Source organism: Oreochromis niloticus, linkage group LG14 (genome assembly GCF_001858045.2).
Source record: "Oreochromis niloticus isolate F11D_XX linkage group LG14, O_niloticus_UMD_NMBU, whole genome shotgun sequence".
NCBI classification, from domain to species: Eukaryota; Metazoa; Chordata; class Actinopteri; order Cichliformes; family Cichlidae; genus Oreochromis; species Oreochromis niloticus.
In genome coordinates, this window is record NC_031979.2 from 1,906,856 (window position 1) to 1,925,261 (window position 18,406).

The following is an 18,406-nucleotide window of genomic DNA, read 5'->3' on the forward strand; positions in this document are numbered from 1 at the left end:
GAGGTTTAGGTTTACAATGACAGCTCTTAAAAACTTAGGACACACTTACTTCCTGTTTTCAACATTTTCGTCATTTAACCAATAGAAGGCAACATAAAAACAACATTCCTGAAAAGCAGAAAAATGCTTCTGACAAGACAAAACTTGAAATGATGTGCATTCTGTTTATTGTGCTAATTGAATGCTTAGTGCCAAGTGGCTTTTAAAGGTCATGTAAACAAAGAGAGACCAACAATTAAAAAACTAAAAACTAAACTTACAATCACACTGAACGTGGGAACTACCCCCGGTGCTGTACACACCTTAAGAAGTTTCAGTCCACATGTAGCTGACAGGTCAGAGCAGCTCAGTTTCACAGTGAAACATTTCCATATCTTCAGGTGAAGGTGACCAAAAATCATTGCTCTCCTCTTATCCATGCAGATTTTTCTCTAGTTCTACTTTTTGTTACGGTCCTCACCACAAATGGTAGCATGAGGCAGTGGATTGAGGAAATACTAAGAGAAAAGGTAAGACAGGATTGTAGAAGGGTATCATCCACTTGGTTTACCATTAAAATGTTGTGACCTTCTGAAAGGTTTTTCTGTCTCCATAGACCACGTCTTACTGTTTTGTTACATTTTTGGTAACCAATTTGACCAAAGGTTATCCCACTAAATTATTTTTTTAAATTTCACAATTGCTGTGGGCACTGGACCCCTGAGAACACCAAAGATTTAGATGATTTTCTATCTCTGTTTTTTCTGGGCCTCACAACACGTTTATCTAGAAGACAGTTCCCTGGATTTCATAACTCAGTGTTTTTCCTGACTTCCAGTTTGTATTTTGGGTGTTTTTTTTATATATGCATGTGCATTTCTAAACTATTTCAAATTCATCAAATTTTCCAAATTTCCCACAGATTAATGGACACATCTCAAAGGCATAAAACAGGATGCACATGACCATTATTTGGAACCTCAGCAAAAGTTGTGAATGCTTTTCTATTTTTGCCATGTGTTTGTGTGTATAGATTTTCTGCATAAAGTCCAACCCAGTGAAAAAAACTTCATTTGAGAAAAGGTAAAAAAAGACAGCACTCACCGAGACTCAAATATTACTCTACTGCTGTTTATCTGCCATTTACTACTGGACATGTTTAAATATCAAGGACCTCATGTAAATATTCATGATGATTGTCCATACTAACATGACAAGAATATGCTCCGGAACATTTAATGAATAACTGAAGGCTTATGAATAATCAACAGCTTTCGTACTGTGCTTTGGTTTAAGGCAGAAACCAGCGGCCTTTCCCTCTTTACTGCCATGATACATGTTTCTAGTACTTGGAGCAGTAAAGTGCTTCTAGCTATGTTCTCTTTGCCTTGTTAATCACTCTGTTTGACTGCTCTCCATGAATTGCTTGAGGATTAACTGTTTTATTCTCCTTTGATAAGCTCCTGTTGCTAACTTTAATTGATGCACTTTGTTTGTCAGACGTAGGCTTACTGAGGGGAAACTTTTATTCAGGAGTGTGGTTATGGATTGCAGTTCAGACTACTTACTTCACTCTCTTTATCTGAATGTACAGTAGATGCTGAGATAAGAATACATTTCTCTGGCTTTAAAATTATGACTACCTAGTCATCCTTTTTCCTGTGCTATGCACATTGTTTAACAATTATTTTTAATGCTTTGACTCTAAATAAGAAGACATTTAAAATTCTTCCACTAGCTTTCCTGGAAAAAAACACTCTTATTCTTTATTCTGTATTCTTTAGCATGTCGCAAACTGCAGTCCCTACCAGGGTGTGATGAGACAGCTGTCGCCTGCACTCCCTCTGGAGCTGGCAGAAAGAGAAAGTCTGTAATGAACAAGACATAGCAGGTAACTACTCTGCCTGCAAATGGCTTTGTTATAACTCATATACAGCTTCTCTCTTTTGTTCGTGGTGGAAAACACGTAAATTTAATGACATTCGAATTGTGGTATAGCATGATTTGAGCTGTACAGTAGAACATTAAAGTATGAGTTCACAGACTGTTTCTTGCATACAGCATGCCCCATTCTCCCATTCTTACAATCATTTTTTTCTGCACCTTAGTGCTTTTTATCGGACAATGACAAAGAAGGCGGTACTGCCCTTGGAAACAGTTACTGTTGAAAACAAAGGGGGAAGTAACAAATTATGAAAACTTATGTACTTAAGTAGTATTTTCAGGTACCTGTACTCTACTTGAGTATTTATTTTTATGACAACTTTTTACTTTTTATGGAGATGAATTTGAGTTTAAGCTGATGGTGCTTTGATCCATTCACTGAATTCAACATTGAATTGTATGCTGTCTAGTATAAAGACAATATAAATGGTATATTGTCAGTGCAGGAATGGAAATTATCCAGTACAGCTTGAGAAATATTTGCATCTGACCTAACTCAGTTATGTAAATCCACAAAGAACAGTAAATCTCAGAGCGGCAGCACAGATCAGCTGGTCACTACAGTTGTTTTTCCTCATGCTAAGCGACTACAACAGGTCTTGGTTTCTCCCACCTGCCGAATCAGTTATTTAGTACAAAGACCTACTTTTTACTTTCTTACCTTGAATACATTTTAGAGTCTGTACTTTTTCACTTTTACTCAAGTAAAGAAGTTGAATCAGTGCTTCAACTTTTACCAGAGCAACCAAAGTATCTGTACTTATACTTAAGTAAAGAATGTCTTTACTTTTGCTGTCACTCCGTATAAGGTAAGAGTACTATGTTAACGTTATGGTTAGGCTTAGGCATAAAAGAAGTTAGGTTACTGAAAAATTACAGTTAAAACTGGAGGATTTTCATTGTCTAACCGTCAACATTTGTTAACATTATGAACAGTCCGGGCTAAAAGAAACAGCACTGAACTTAACTTTTGAAACTAAAAATGACATGTAAATTGTGTGATATTTTGTTGAACGATCTACAGAACTGACCTCCTTTGTATGTGTAATCAGTGGATGTAAAACTTGACATAGATCATTTAAAAATACTGCTGGAGTGTTTTAAGTTCAGACCCAACCACAGAGCCAGCCTTCATGATAAGATTATCTACTCTGTTTATGTCTGCTATACAAACATCTTCTTCTCCAGCAGGCCACAGCAAAAAATAGAGCACTGGCCAACACCGCATGGTAGGAACAGCAGAATGGAATTGACCATTTTCTATTGCAGGTAAGGACACTTTGTGGCTTTCTTTTCGTGGGTTTGTCATCCTGCCTGTGACTTTATGTTGAAGTGCACATTGCTGCCCTCTAAAGCTGTGGTAGGCAAAACTATTTCACTTCTCTTTGTTAATCTGGTACTTGGCTTCCTAACCAGCTACACTGACTGATGTAGGTGTGTGAGTTGGCTGGAGGTTCCACTTGCATTCTGTGACTGTTACAGTTTTCAGGTGAGGTAACCAGCTACAGGAGCTGTTTAGCTTAACAAAGTTAACTAGTACAAAGCTTGGTTAGGTCACCTAGCTAGCCTGTTAAGATTGTTGGCTATCACCTCTCCAGTTTTTCACATAAACCATCAGGGTTGGACCAGATCGCTCGGGTCCTCGAGGGAAGCCTAGACGTTGCTAACAGGGACATATTCTCATTTTGCTTACCTGAAAGCCATGCATCTCCCAGGCAGAACTAATTCTATGGCTGCATCCACAGGTGGTGCAAATGGAATTAGTGCTTCATAGCCCAGGTGGACCTCTTTGCATCAGAGCACACGAGCTCTGTGGGTTCCTTGGCAGAGGCCAGCTTCACACTCAGGGTGAACGCTCTCGCCAATGCTGGGCAGGAGGTCTTCTTTAAGTTATCCCTTGGATGCCACTGACACTGCACAGAAACTGTGTCACCCAGAAATGTGCACCAACTGTAATGCCCCTGTTTCACAGGGTGAGGCATTCGGATCACAGGGTCCTTTTGGTGGCACTCAGGTGGCTGCCAAGGATCTGGTTTCCCTGGTAAGCAGGGACCCGTGAGAGTTTCCAAGGAGACCAGACCTTTTGCCATCTGTCCCCAGGCCTCCTCGAGCTTTGGGTGTGACCACTGAAGGAGATCAGTAATTCTTGACCGACCTTGAATTGACTGAACCCTTGATTCGCGATACCTTGCAGAATGCAAGGGCAGGAGTTTGGACTCACTCACCTGTCCATTGTATTAGCAGCATCTTTTTGAAGCTGCGTCACCTCTAAAGAGTCGCATTGCAGCTATATGGGCTTATTATGACTGTATTGAGGGCAGGACAGTTCCCACATAGCAGACAGGTCTGGCCCAGATCTGGTGTCAAGCCGGCATTGCTGGCTGACTTCTGGCATGGTAAGTGGTATGTCATCCAGATATGGGCCAGGCCTGGCGTAGATGGCACTGTTTATGTGATGGGATGCCACATCTGGCCCAATTATGGTTTGGTTTATGTGGCCCAGGCTCATAGAAAACAGGTCTGGCCTGGATCCGGCATTGAGCTGGCACTTCTGACTGACTGGTGTCATGGCAGGGTGTATGTCAACCAGATGTGGGCCAGGTCTGGCAATGATGCCACTGTTTATGCTCCTATTTTAGAAGACCCAAATGCCATGCTCCAGTACTATACTGCTATGGTAGCCAACGTTTCAAATGCAGGTTTGACAGGTTTGTGAGTGTACACTTTATCCAAAACCTAGTGAGGATTTACTCATATTTGCCACCAGGTGGCTGTAACTCAGGAGGTAGAGCAGGTCACCTACTGATCAGAAGGTTAGTGGTTCGATCCCTGGCTCCTCCAGTCTGCATGTCAAAAGTGTGAATGATGAATGTAGTTAGGAAGCACTCAGTTTAGTGTGATTGGGTGAATGTGCCATGTTGTATAGAAAACTTTGATTAATTTGGGAGAGTAGAAAACTGCTATGTAACAATCAGTCCATTCACTGTCTGAACAGAGTTTTGTCATGTTACTTTATGTTCTGGTGCATGTTGTTATTACATGGCTTGATTAAGGTACACATTAGGCTGACATCTGGGGCCAGAGCTGAAACTGTTCTGGGCCAGCACAGGACCAGCAGTGTGTCTGCAACTGGCCTGTGGCTGCACACAACTTACACATGGCCCACATATCGCAAAGAATGACGGCCCTTTGGTGGCCCAGACCAGGTTTGCCAGAGGTAATCCACACATGGGCCAGCACAGGACCACCAGTGTGTCTGCAACTGGCCTTGTGCTGGCCCATGTGTGTGGGCCAGATCCGGGCCATACCAATTTTCCTGTGTGGGAATTGGTGCACATTTCTGGGTGACGCAGTTTCTGTGTGGTGTCAGGGGGTTACGGCCTTGCAGAGTAAAACGAATGGCAGCATGGGACCTGCCATTGGTTTTCCAGGCCCTGGGCAGGTCACCATTCAAACCCATGGGAGAAAGTGAAGATTTCTTTTGGCGAGTGAGCTCTGCGCACTCTCTGGTGCTTAAGTTCTAAGTCATATGGCCGGGGTAATGGTGTGGCCAAATGTGGCCATTCTACCCAAGGTGATCAGACTGACACTGAACTGAAACTATACACTATAATATTTGGTGATATGTCCTGAAGTTATTATCTTGTTTTGAGCCAAACTGGATTTTCTCTACAGGAACTTTGTGTTATAGGTTAATACACCAGAAATGGGTTTTGATAAAATTTGAAGAAACAGATTCTCAAAACTGAATTTGTTTATAATTGTGACTCAGTTTTTGTTTTATTCACTGTGTATGTTTGTTCTACTTTAAAAAAAATTTTTTTAATTATTTTTACTGTGTACAACACTTTGGTCAACCTGTGTTGTTTTTAAATGTGCTTGGATGAGTTTACAGACACTGTCACCTCCTATATCCACTTCTGCGAGGACAGCATTGTGCCATCACGCACCTGGGTGAGTTATATTAATGACAAAGCCTGGTTTAATCCTAAACTCAAACAGCTGTGGCTAGAGAAGAGAAAGGCGTTCAGAAGACAGAAGACAGGGACTGCTACAGAGAGGCCAAGTACAGGTTCGGTAAAGAAGTGGACATTGCTAAACATCATCAATCTGAGAAGATGCAGCAGCAGATCTCTTGATTAAATTTGGAAAAAAAGCTGGAGTAACTAGACTACTAAACTATTTTGAACTTTGGAAGGTTAAGTGTGACCTACTTAACAGCAACTCTGATTATTTATTTTTTTTGTTTTATTTCACTTGCTGGGGCCACGTCCTCATTTTAGGTTTGACAGTGTTTTTTAGTAGCTAAAGACAAATGACTCAAAGATGAATTGAGCTGCCGTTTGGGGAAGGCCAATAAATAAAAAAAAAAAAAAAAAATTTTAAAAATAAAAATAAAAACAAAAAACTGTACAGTTCATATGTCAGATTCTGATCACCATAAGTAACAAATCACCTTTCTGTTTCATGCTTGTGATCTTTATCATGGCAGCCGAAACCTTTTTCACTCAATCTTATTGCAACTCATGTTCTAGTTTGATTCTATACGATTCCTTCCCCTCCTTAATCTTCACCCTCAGTTCTCTGTGAAGCTTTTGATTTATTCCTGTCACCCTCCCTGAAAGCATTTTCCTTCCCATTCAGCAGTTCCTTCTGGCTGGTTATAACCCATGCATTGTTATTAGGAAACAGCAAATTTCTTTAGAGGGCAAGATATCGCCATAACAGAATTTAATGTATGGGCAATCATTCTGTTAATTAATATTGTCCACATACAGCTCACAGAAAAGATCTCTTGCTCTGTTGTATAAAAACAGCTTTTCAGGACTTCATCAGCTTGAGGATACCAGCATTTTGATGTTTTGGTGGTGACTGAAAGGCTCTCATATGTAGGAGGAAGATAGGTGTACCATGCCATGATCTGACAGTTGAAGAAGGGAAAATGTGGCCCATTTGTACAGTATGTACTTTTCCTAGTTGTACAGACAAAAAATTGGGTAGGTATATGAGGGTGCAAGTGAGGTTGATACAAGGAGTGTAAGTAGGGCAAGACACTGGTGAGGTGTGGTAGGAGTAACAGATTGGTTGAAGGTAAATATGGGATTACATCAGGGTTCTTATTTGCAGTTGTGATGGATAGACTGACAGATTAGGTCAGAATGATGACTTTAATAGATGACACTGTGACTGGGGCGATCGTGGCTCAAGAGTTGGGAGTTCGCCTTGTAATTGGAAGGTTGCCGGTTCGAGCCCCGGCTTGGGCAGTCTCGGTCGTTGTATCCTTGGGCAAGACACTTCACCTGTTGACTACTGGTGGTGGTCAGAGGGCCTGGTGGCGCCAGTGTCCGGCAGCCTCGCCTCTGTCAGTGTGCCCCAGGGTGGCTGTGGCTACAATGTAGCTTGACATCACCAGTGTGTGAATGGGTGGATGACTGGATGTGTAAAGCGCTTTAGGGTCCTTATGCATGGGTTATAACCAGCCAGAAGGACTAGTAAAGCGCTATACAAATACAGGCCATTTACCATTTATCTGTAGTGACAGTAGGGAGTTGGTGGAATAAAGCATGGAATTGGAGAGAGGAGGAATTAAAATTAGTAGAAGCAAGACAACATTTGTGTAAGAGGGAGACAGGTGACAGATGTGAAGATGCAGTGGCCAGAGGTAGTGAAGGTGGACCAGTTTAAATACCAGCGTCCAACCAAAGCAATATAGTGCACAAAATATACAACGACGAAAGTATAGGCAAAGTGGGGTGGACATGAGTGTCGGGGATGATTTATGACTGTAGGATAGCTGTAAGAATGAACATGAAGATTTACAAGATAGTATTGAGACCTTTTATGAAGTTTGTTTTGGTGATTGTACCATAAAAAGACAGAAGGCAGAGCTGGAAGTTGAACATTTTAAGATACTAAGATTTTTGTTGGGAGTGACAAGAATGGCAAGAGTGACAAGATTACAAATGTGTCTATCAGAGGGACAGCAGTTTGAGTGGTTTGGAGACAAAGTTAGAGATGAAAGGATGAAGGGGTTTGGACCTATACAGAGGAAGGATAGTGGCTATATTAAGCAAACGGTGTTAAATATGAAGCCGCGAGCCAGGAGAGAAAGAAGAAGACCACAGACAGGGTTCATGGATGTAGTGAAGGATGTCATGCAGAGGATTACTGTGACAAAGGAGGATATTAGGGAGAGAGTGAGAAGGAGTCCTTCTCACTCTCTCCCTAACATTAACTATGAATAAATAGAACAGACAGCAGATTATTATTTTAACACTGATCAAAATAACTGATTATATGAATTCACTCAATATTATAGTATGTCTATCATTAGTTGTAGGTCTCTCAAGTTGTTGTTGGCTTTTACATTTTAAGCTCATGGCTTATTGAGTTCAACAGAATGTAGATTTAACAGCTACATCCCATATTCTTTACAAAAACTACATCCAAAAATTGCCCTAAGACATTTCTAGTATAAAGATCTTGGGACATATGTACCTGTTATATTACAATTTGAGGAAGAATATGCTGTATTAAATGTGCTATGAATCAAGAATGGATTTAATGTAAAGTGCTTTGGGCTTCTTGAAAACCGCTATTTAATCCATCATTATTAATATTATGTGAAATTAATACAAAAATCACAAAGTCATATTACAGCATGTATCCATTACCAGCACAACCATGCTTACATTCAGCAATTAAAACCTGTATTTTTTTCAATAAATAAATGTAAAAAACATTGTGTTTGCCTGTTCTAAACTTTATTGGAATCTTCCATTAAAAAAACTATGCAAGAGTGATTTACAGTAGGTTTATGTATTTTTTTCAGAGAAAAAATGTACATATTACGGTTTTTCCACATTCATTTATTTACAGAAATTTCACATCAAATCAACAGTTTTAAACTGTTTTATAGTTAACAGGTTTTTCCTGTTGTATTTTTACTGTCTTTCACTGTTAAATATACGGATATTTTTTACAGTGCAGATGACCTGCTGGTGACACCCTAAAGGAAGCAGCCAAAAGAAGACTGCACACCAAGTGTCTATGATGAGTCACAATGTAAAGATGAATGTAGTAGAAAACCATAATGGGTTAAAAATGCATTAAAATGACATATTCCAGTAAGTTTTCATTAAGTTGTATTCACAACAGAAAAAAAATCATGTATCTTTAATACTTTTCACATATTCTGTTACAGCAGAAAGCCGCCTCCCTTAGTTTACACCCTTGTTTTTGAGTCCTGCATTTGGGTCCAACCACTGCCTGCCACACGACCGTACATGACAACAACAGAAATTGTGAGTTAAATAAAAAGGCCCTAGCTGAAGTGAGCTGTATGATCTGACACATTTTATCACAGGATGCATTTGCTATAAACCTATAATAGGTTTGTTGTCACAAACCCTGTGTTCTATATAACAAGATGACCATGCCTGCTGAGGCCAAGTAAAAAAGTAAAGTAGCAATCTAGCTTCTTTTTACCAAGGGTCAAGGTTCAGGGTTTTTTATTTGGCACTTATGCATAAACCAACAGTCAAGGCACATTGGAATTCTTGTGCAGAGCTCTCTGTCATAGTAAGCGTGTTAGAAAAAATAGACATAAATAAACAAGACAATACAATGCTAATACAAATTTGTAAATTATAAATCATAAATAATAAATTCTACCCCCTTTACAAGAGGAGTGGCAGTATATACACAGGAGCCTGAATATATTGCAGATATTTCACAGTTAGGATATACACATTTCTGACAAGTGAAGTGATGTAGTGTGGGGTTATTATTGCATATTGTTCAGTGGTTTTTGTTTGCCATCAGTCTGACTGTGACAGGGAAGAAGTTATTCAAAAACCTTGTTCTGTGAGTGATGATGCTGTCTGCTCTGCTGTGTCTTAGGTTGTATTTGCAGTTCTTGTGTCAGAGCAGAGAGTGAGCTGGATGGAGTGAGTCCCTGATAATTCCCTTTCTTCTTTTCTGGCAGTGCTCTGAGTATATAGAGTCCATGGATGGACGTTTTTTCCCTATGATGCTCTCCACAGTCTTTATGACTCTTTGCAGAGCCTTCCTCTCTGCCTGTGTGGTGTTCCCATACCAGACAGTGATGCCTGTGGTGACAATGCTCTCTACCAGTCCTCTGTAGGTCTTGGGTGAGAGGGCAATGGTTCAGGCTGGCTTTCATGAGCAGCCTAATGAATTAGAGCCTTTGCTGGCCTTTTTTCACTGTGGCTGTGGTGTTAAGAGTCTAGTTCAGGTCTGGTGTAACCTGCAATCCTGAGGGGATCAGTTCCTTTGATGATAAGAGGCTGCAGAGGGGGAGGATTTTTCCTGAAGTCCAGTATAATTTCTTTGTTCTTGGCTGTGTTGATGATGAGGTCATTCTCTCCGTAGACAAGACTGTTGTTTACCAGGGTCCTGTATCCTGACTCATTTCCCCCTTTATGAGTCCTAGGATGGTGGTGTCATCAGTGTATTTAATGACGAGGGTGTCATCCAGGATGGAGACACAGTCACAAGTGTACAGGGTGAACAGTTTGGTGCTGAGGCAACAGCCCTGTGTGGATCCTGTGCTGACTGTGAGCTCGGCAGACACCCATCCTTCCATTCTCACCACCTGTGGTCTATCAGTCAGGAAGTCCAGAATCCAGTTGCAAGTGGGAGTGGGGACGCCGAGGTCTGTCAGCTTTTTGATCAGCTTGCCGAGATGGATAGTATTGAAGTCAGAACTGTATTCCAGGAAAAGCATCCTGACATAAGTTCTGCTACTTACCAGCAGTGTTGGGAAGATTACTTTTAAAATGTATTCCACTACAGATTACAGAATTCATGCCCCAAAATGTATTTTGTAACGTATTCCTTTACGTTACTCAATGAGAGTAATGTATTCTGAATACTTTGGATTACTTAATATATTATCATGCTTTTTACAACATGAATGTACTATTGCTGTGTGATTTATTACTATTACTGAAGGTTACTCGCCATACCAATACCAACTGGATTTTTAAATCTTAATATAAATGAGTAACAGTAGGGTGGACATTTGGTAAGGCTGCACTTTTTGCAGCGATCTCTTATAGAAAACTATTCCGCGCGTATATAAAACAGGTCCGCGGCTCCGAACCGTAGTAAAGGGACCTCTGGCTAATACGTCGGGCTCTGTGTTGGGCTCTTAGCCGAAAACTAGCTTTACTTTGTTGTCTGGGTCAACTTTGCTAGTGAGAGACAGAGAGAGGCGTTGAAAGGCTGCTCCAATGAAACTTATTGTTTTGGAGGAAAACACGAACACAGTGTACAGTCGAGTCTTAATAGCTTACTTACAACTGGGCCACACTGCCCATGAGGCTACAATTCTTTAGGGCTATGCCTGTAACACTCTGTCTATTGTCTTCATATTAAATATTTTTTTGAACAATAATTAAAAAAAAAATTTCTTCACATCATTATGCGGGCCGCAAGTAGAGGTGACATGGGCCGCAAGATTGAGATACAATAGAGCCTCTTAATGCGTGTTTTGTTTGGGCTTCCGCCAGCGTGGAATTACCAAAAATAGAGAGAGCATAGCCTAACATGTGAAACAGGAAAAGACCGCCATGTAATCCATTTATTTCAACAAAGTAACTGCATTCTGAATACCACTTTTTTTAAACGGTAACTATAACAGAATACAGTTACTCATATTTTGTATTTTAAATACGTAACATCGGTACATGTATTCCGTTACTCCCCAACACTGCTTACCAGATGTTGCAGAGTGTGGTGTAGGGCTATTGCTACCGCTCCATTCCAGTGATAGCAAACTGGAGGCGATCGGCAGTGTCTGGGACCATGTGGTAGATGTGCATGAGAACCAGTTGTTCTAGGCACTTCATGGCAACTGGTATGAGTGCCACTGGCCTGAAGTCGTTTAGGGTGGATATGTCTGGTCTTTTGGGGACTGGTATAATGGTGGAGGATTTGAAAATACGTGAGACTACTGCCCCAGCATCAATTGAAGCTCAGCTACTCTCCTAAATAGTGGCTCCTGACGAGATCATCAAAGGTAGGTGTGTGCAGCCCAGAATGGGGAAAAACCTCAAAGTCCAGATGCAGCACAAAGACGAGAACACCAGAACACACACAGATAGCAAAGGGAAAAAGAGCTTGAGGAGGTCAGACCAGTGAGAACAGAGGGACCATGACAGGTACAGACATGGCAATAAATCTGTTGAGGACATTCAGCACTGTGTTCTTGAGTCATCTTTCAGTGAGGTAAGCAGCAGCTGCCAGGCTAGACATAACCCTGAAAATGTGAAGCACCTAGGCTGCAAAATCCTGAGAATTCAAAGCTGAGAACAGCTGCCCAAAGGCCTTAGGCCTGCCAGAGGTGCAGCAGTAAGTTTGGTATTGAACTAACAGACGCGACAGCAGTATGTAGATTTTCAAGACAAACCTTATGATAAGACACAAGCTCACATATCATCATTTTGCAGATATAGCACAGCCAAACACAGCACTGTAATACATTCAACAGTTCTGCATTAATTCCCAAGTGGCCGATGTCTATCCTCATGTATGATTCATAAGTGTTGCTCTTTTTAAAATGCAGATTTAGCTATTTCCAGACAGCAAACGCGATGATGAGCAGGTCATTGTATGGCTAATCTCTATAAAAGATTGGTTTAAGCACTTCATTTCCATTCTGCTGCCTGCTGTTTTTCTTTTGACAGGAATTCAAGCCAAAACACCATAAATGTGAAGAACCATTGATAAACAACAGTGGGCATCAGTGGTGTGCCCTAACCTCTTAATAATGCCAATTTTAATGGGGGTGTTAATGACATTCTACTGGATTATTCATGGCTCGTCACATTTCAGACATTATTATCATCACACACTTTATACATCATTTGCATTTTAGAATAATTTTTAATTCATTCAAACCCTTAAAGCACAGAAAAGGAAGCTGGATACAGTCATTAAGATATATAATTTCTAACAATTCAACACAAGATAAAAACCACTGAAAAGTGATGTGAATAACTCATTATTTTATTACCAGAGCACCTATAGGATATAATATATGGAGGACCACAAGAGCCACGCGCATCGAAATAAAAATTTCTGTGCTTTAATAATGAATTGTAGAATAAATTCTGCAATTGTAAATTCATTTTTGAATTCCAATTTAATAAACTGCATTTCAAAATCCTTTTTCCAATTGCATTTCAAAATCCTTTTTCCAATTGCACTTTAATAAACTGCATTTTAAAATCCTTTTTTCAGTTGCAATTTAATAAACTGCAGTTCAAAATCCTTTTTCCACTTGCAATTTAATAAACTGCAGTTCAAAATCCTTTTTCCACCTGCAATTTAATAAACTGCAGTTCTAAATCCTTTTCCACTTGCAATTTAATAAACTGCAGTTCAAAATCCTTTTTCCACCTGCAATTTAATAAACTGCAGTTCAAAATCCTTTTTCCACTTGCACTTTAATAAACTGCAGTTCAAAATCCTTTTTCCACCTGCAATTTAATAAACTGCAGTTCAAAATCCTTTTTCCACTTGCAATTTAATAAACTGCAGTTCAAAATCCCTTTTCCACCTGCAATTTAATAAACTGCAGTTCAAAATCCATTTCCCTTTCCTGTTCGCTCCGGGATTAGCTGCTGGATTAGCTCCTGGATTAGCTGCTGGATTAGCTCTTCGATTAACAACTTGCTGGAGGCTATTCAAATTAGCCACACCGTGGGATGTAAGGAGCTCTCTGATTGGTTGGTCAGACACAGGCTGTCTGCCAGCCTGGATTTTTCTAGCTCATAGCTTCTCCCTGCTAAGAAGCCTGTGTGCTTGTACAAAGGCCGTTCAGCCTCGGGATTTACACTCGGCTCGACACGGATATGTGAAGAATGAAGGGACCCTGCAGCGAAACGGAGAGCCAACCTCTGGCTGAGTACTTGTTTACGCAGTCTGACCACCTGTTGAAGGTAAGGTGCTAACGTGGCTAACGCTAGCATCACCGCACGTAGCCCCATTATTTTAAGGTCATCTTAGCTAATGAAAGTTTTACGTCGCAGCTGTACGAGCTCGCTACGTGTTTTGTAAGCTGCTGTGCTCTTCACAAATAAAGCTGGAAGCAGCTCAGACTGTTAGAACCAGCACTGAGGCCTGTTACATTTATACAGTGTTAGAGCAATGGCTGCAACCTACAGCCTTTAAACTAGCGATTACAATGCTGACAGTAAACTCGTCAGTCCAGATGTTACCACATTACTTTGTGATACTTGGAGTTAAAACAACTGAGACAGGCTGATTAAAATAACAGCTGTCAGTTCTCTCATTCCTTATATCAAGACTGGAGATCACACTACTGATTTCAGTTCATTTAATATGTGAGTGCACAGATTCATTCTCAACTGGACATAAATGATGATCAAAGGTTGTATATATGATGAATTCATCCAATCCCAGCCTCTAACACAGTGCGCTGAATCTTAGCTTTGAATGTCCAGTATATTCTAATCAGTGCAATGTAAGCATTCACTGAACCTACAGTATCTACACCTGTGTGGCAAATGTGTGGTAAAGATACAGATAATGAAATTTTATTATTAATACAATATACATCATGAAAAATGAAAGCTGAAATTGATTCAGTTTAGTACTTTTCTCTGTATGCTCTGTGATTATAAAGGCCTTAAATTCTGTGATATATACTGTAAATGATTTTCACAGAGGTCTTAAAGTAGTTAAATCACTGCTGATAGTCTGGTTGTTTGTATTTTCACATGTTTTTGTGTCTATAGGGCTATTTGATGACGATATGAACTCCTCTGGGAGATGAGGACACACCCACATCTGTTCCATACTGCAGCCATTGATGGTGTTACAGCTCTGAGGCAGCTTTGGGCCATCAGACGCACACACTGGAAAACCAGCACCTGGACTTCATGCAGGAGAGACGGCCTCAGTGATGATGGACTCTGCATCCTCTACTTTACCTCTAATCTCTTTCTTCTTTAACACACCATTAAAATCACTCCAAAAGAGTGTAAACTTACTGAGGAAGTCTCTAACTTGTACACATTTGTACTTTTACTTGTTTTATGAGTTATTTTTAAGAAGAGTAAAGTTATTCACATAAAGTTGTTATTCTTCTGTATTTATTCTTTTGTATCATGTACCACAGTCATACTGAACTTTACAGACCTGGTGAATTGGAGAAAACAAAGCTCGCTCTCTCTCGCTCTCTCTCTCTCTCTCTCTCGCGCTCTCTCTCTCACACACACACACACACACACACACACACACACACACATATCATTCAGCTTCAGCAGTATTTCTATTCATCTTATGAATTCCAGTCTAATGTCATTTCACTGAGTTCAGTTTTGGTCTTAAACTCCAGAGAATACCACCTGGTTCAACAATCTTTTTATCTGATTATTGGCAAAATGTTTTCTTCTGAGAGATGCTCCTAGAGCTGAAATTGAGCCCAGAGAAACAACAAAGTTTAGTTCCTCTGGATTTTCCATGGGAAATTGTTTTATCACTCATCCAGGTGACTTCTCCAGTGTCACGGATGAGTGATGAATGTATCTCCCACTGGAAACCATTGTGTCCAGTTAAAGTCATTCGTTTTCTTTTAAGGAGAGTTGTTAGATGCTGTGCTCATGAGGACAATAGGTTTTAACTTGCAGCACAATACAAAGCTGCCATACTGGATCAACGATCAAAACACTTAATTGAGCAGAATTAAGGCAAAATGTAATATCCTCATATGATGACACATCACACATGACCCAGCATTGTTCTAAGAATGCAAACTTTCTTATTGGAAGTTTCCACAGCTGCCAGAAAGGGACAGATTTCTGGCTGGTCTTAATGAGTGGTCGTTGCTCTCTCGTTTTCTCTGGAATCGCGGCACAGAGGATGTAACACCCATGATAAGCGCTGAGGTGTGTGTCCCTGTCAGAAATCAGCCATCCTCAGCTTCCAGGTTAGGAAAAGTGGAACCAGAAGGTATTCAAATGCATCTCTCCACAGCTGCTGATTAATTCTACAAAAAACAAAGTTTGTTAAAAACATTTGCAGGTGAATCACCACTGATTTATCAGTGACATCCATTTACTCAAAAATTACTGACAAGTGGACAACTAGAATATATAGTTTATAATTTCAAAAATGTCCTGTACAAAATGAACTATATATGACAAATGTGGTGCTTGTGGAATTTTTAACAAGGACCCTACAAAACTTTACTCATGCTGCCAAACTTTTGACAGCTAGGTGTGCAGTTCCTGCTTTAAATGCATTCACTTTTGAGATTAAAAAACCTAAGTGATAAGAGGCCAGAAATGTTTGAACTTGCTTATGAACCTAAATCACTGAGGCCGTCTCTCCTGCATGAAGTCCAGGTGCTGGTTTTCCAGTGTGTGCGTCTGATGGCCCAAAGCTGCCTCAGAGCTGTAACACCATCAATGGCTGCAGTATGGAACAGATGTGGGTGTGTCCTCATCTCCCAGAGGAGTTCATATCGTCATCAAATAGCCCTATAGACACAAAAACGTGAAAATACAAACAACCAGACTATCAGCAGTGATTTAACTACTTTAAGACCTCTGTGAAAATCATTTACAGTATATATCACAGAATTTAAGGCCTTTATAATCACAGAGCATACAGAGAAAAGTACTAAACTGAATCAATTTCAGCTTTCATTTTTCATGATGTATATTGTATTAATAATAAAATTTCATTATCTGTATCTTTACCACACATTTGCCACACAGGTGTAGATACTGTAGGTTCAGTGAATGCTTACATTGCACTGATTAGAATATACTGGACATTCAAAGCTAAGATTCAGCGCACTGTGTTAGAGGCTGGGACTGGATGAATTCATCATATATACAACCTTTGATCATCATTTATGTCCAGTTGAGAATGAATCTGTGCACTCACATATTAAATGAACTGAAATCAGTAGTGTGATCTCCAGTCTTGATATAAGGAATGAGAGAACTGACAGCTGTTATTTTAATCAGCCTGTCTCAGTTGTTTTAACTCCAAGTATCACAAAGTAATGTGGTAACATCTGGACTGACGAGTTTACTGTCAGCATTGTAATCGCTAGTTTAAAGGCTGTAGGTTGCAGCCATTGCTCTAACACTGTATAAATGTAACAGGCCTCAGTGCTGGTTCTAACAGTCTGAGCTGCTTCCAGCTTTATTTGTGAAGAGCACAGCAGCTTACAAAACACGTAGCGAGCTCGTACAGCTGCGACGTAAAACTTTCATTAGCTAAGATGACCTTAAAATAATGGGGCTACGTGCGGTGATGCTAGCGTTAGCCACGTTAGCACCTTACCTTCAACAGGTGGTCAGACTGCGTAAACAAGTACTCAGTCAGAGGTTGGGCTCTCCGTTTCGCTGCAGGGTCCCTTCATTCTTCACATATCCGTGTCGAGCCGAGTGTAAATCCCGAGGCTGAACGGCCTTTGTACAAGCACACACGCTTCTTAGCAGGGAGAAGCTATGAGCTAGAAAAATCCAGGCTGGCAGACAGCCTGTGTCTGACCAACCAATCAGAGAGCTCCTTACATCCCACGGTGTGGCTAATTTGAATAGCCTCCAGCAAGTTGCTAATCGAAGAGCTAATCCAGCAGCTAATCCAGGAGCTAATCCAGCAGCTAATCCCGGAGCGAACAGGAAAGGGAAATGGATTTTGAACTGCAGTTTATTAAATTGCAGGTGGAAAAGGGATTTTGAACTGCAGTTTATTAAATTGCAAGTGGAAAAAGGATTTTGAACTGCAGTTTATTAAATTGCAGGTGGAAAAAGGATTTTGAACTGCAGTTTATTAAAGTGCAAGTGGAAAAAGGATTTTGAACTGCAGTTTATTAAATTGCAGGTGGAAAAAGGATTTTGAACTGCAGTTTATTAAATTGCAAGTGGAAAAAGGATTTAGAACTGCAGTTTATTAAATTGCAGGTGGAAAAAGGATTTTGAACTGCAGTTTATTAAATTGCAAGTGGAAAAAGGATTTTGAACTGCAGTTTATTAAATTGCAACTGAAAAAAGGATTTTAAAATGCAGTTTATTAAAGTGCAATTGGAAAAAGGATTTTGAAATGCAATTGGAAAAAGGATTTTGAAATGCAGTTTATTAAATTGGAATTCAAAAATGAATTTACAATTGCAGAATTTATTCTACAATTCATTATTAAAGCACAGAAATTTTTATTTCGATGCGCGTGGCTCTTGTGGTCCTCCATAATAATAGACAGCAAAAAAATATACTAAAAGTAAGAAAAATGGCACCAGACTCCAGCACACTCCTGCCTGCACTCATTTGTTACTTCCCACAAACTGGTTGCCTTCCTCCAGGTTGGACCCACCACTCTCATAAGCTGGAAGATTCCCTCACAATGCCTGCTCCATATTCACACCAAAAACTTTGCTTCTCAGAGCAATAACTCGACTGTTCTGACCGTGGTTTAG

At 40.2% G+C, this 18,406-nt stretch overlaps 1 long non-coding RNA gene across 1 annotated transcript; it reads right to left on the bottom strand.

The window, feature by feature from the left end:
- Positions 1-15,295: 15,295 nt before the first annotated feature.
- Positions 15,296-17,331, bottom strand: LOC112842066 (uncharacterized). The gene is made up of 3 exons (XR_003213662.1): positions 17,275-17,331; positions 16,285-16,457; positions 15,296-15,964 (listed from the first exon to the last, which is right to left on the bottom strand). It is a non-coding gene; the product is annotated as an uncharacterized LOC112842066 (long non-coding RNA).
- Positions 17,332-18,406: the final 1,075 nt, after the last annotated feature.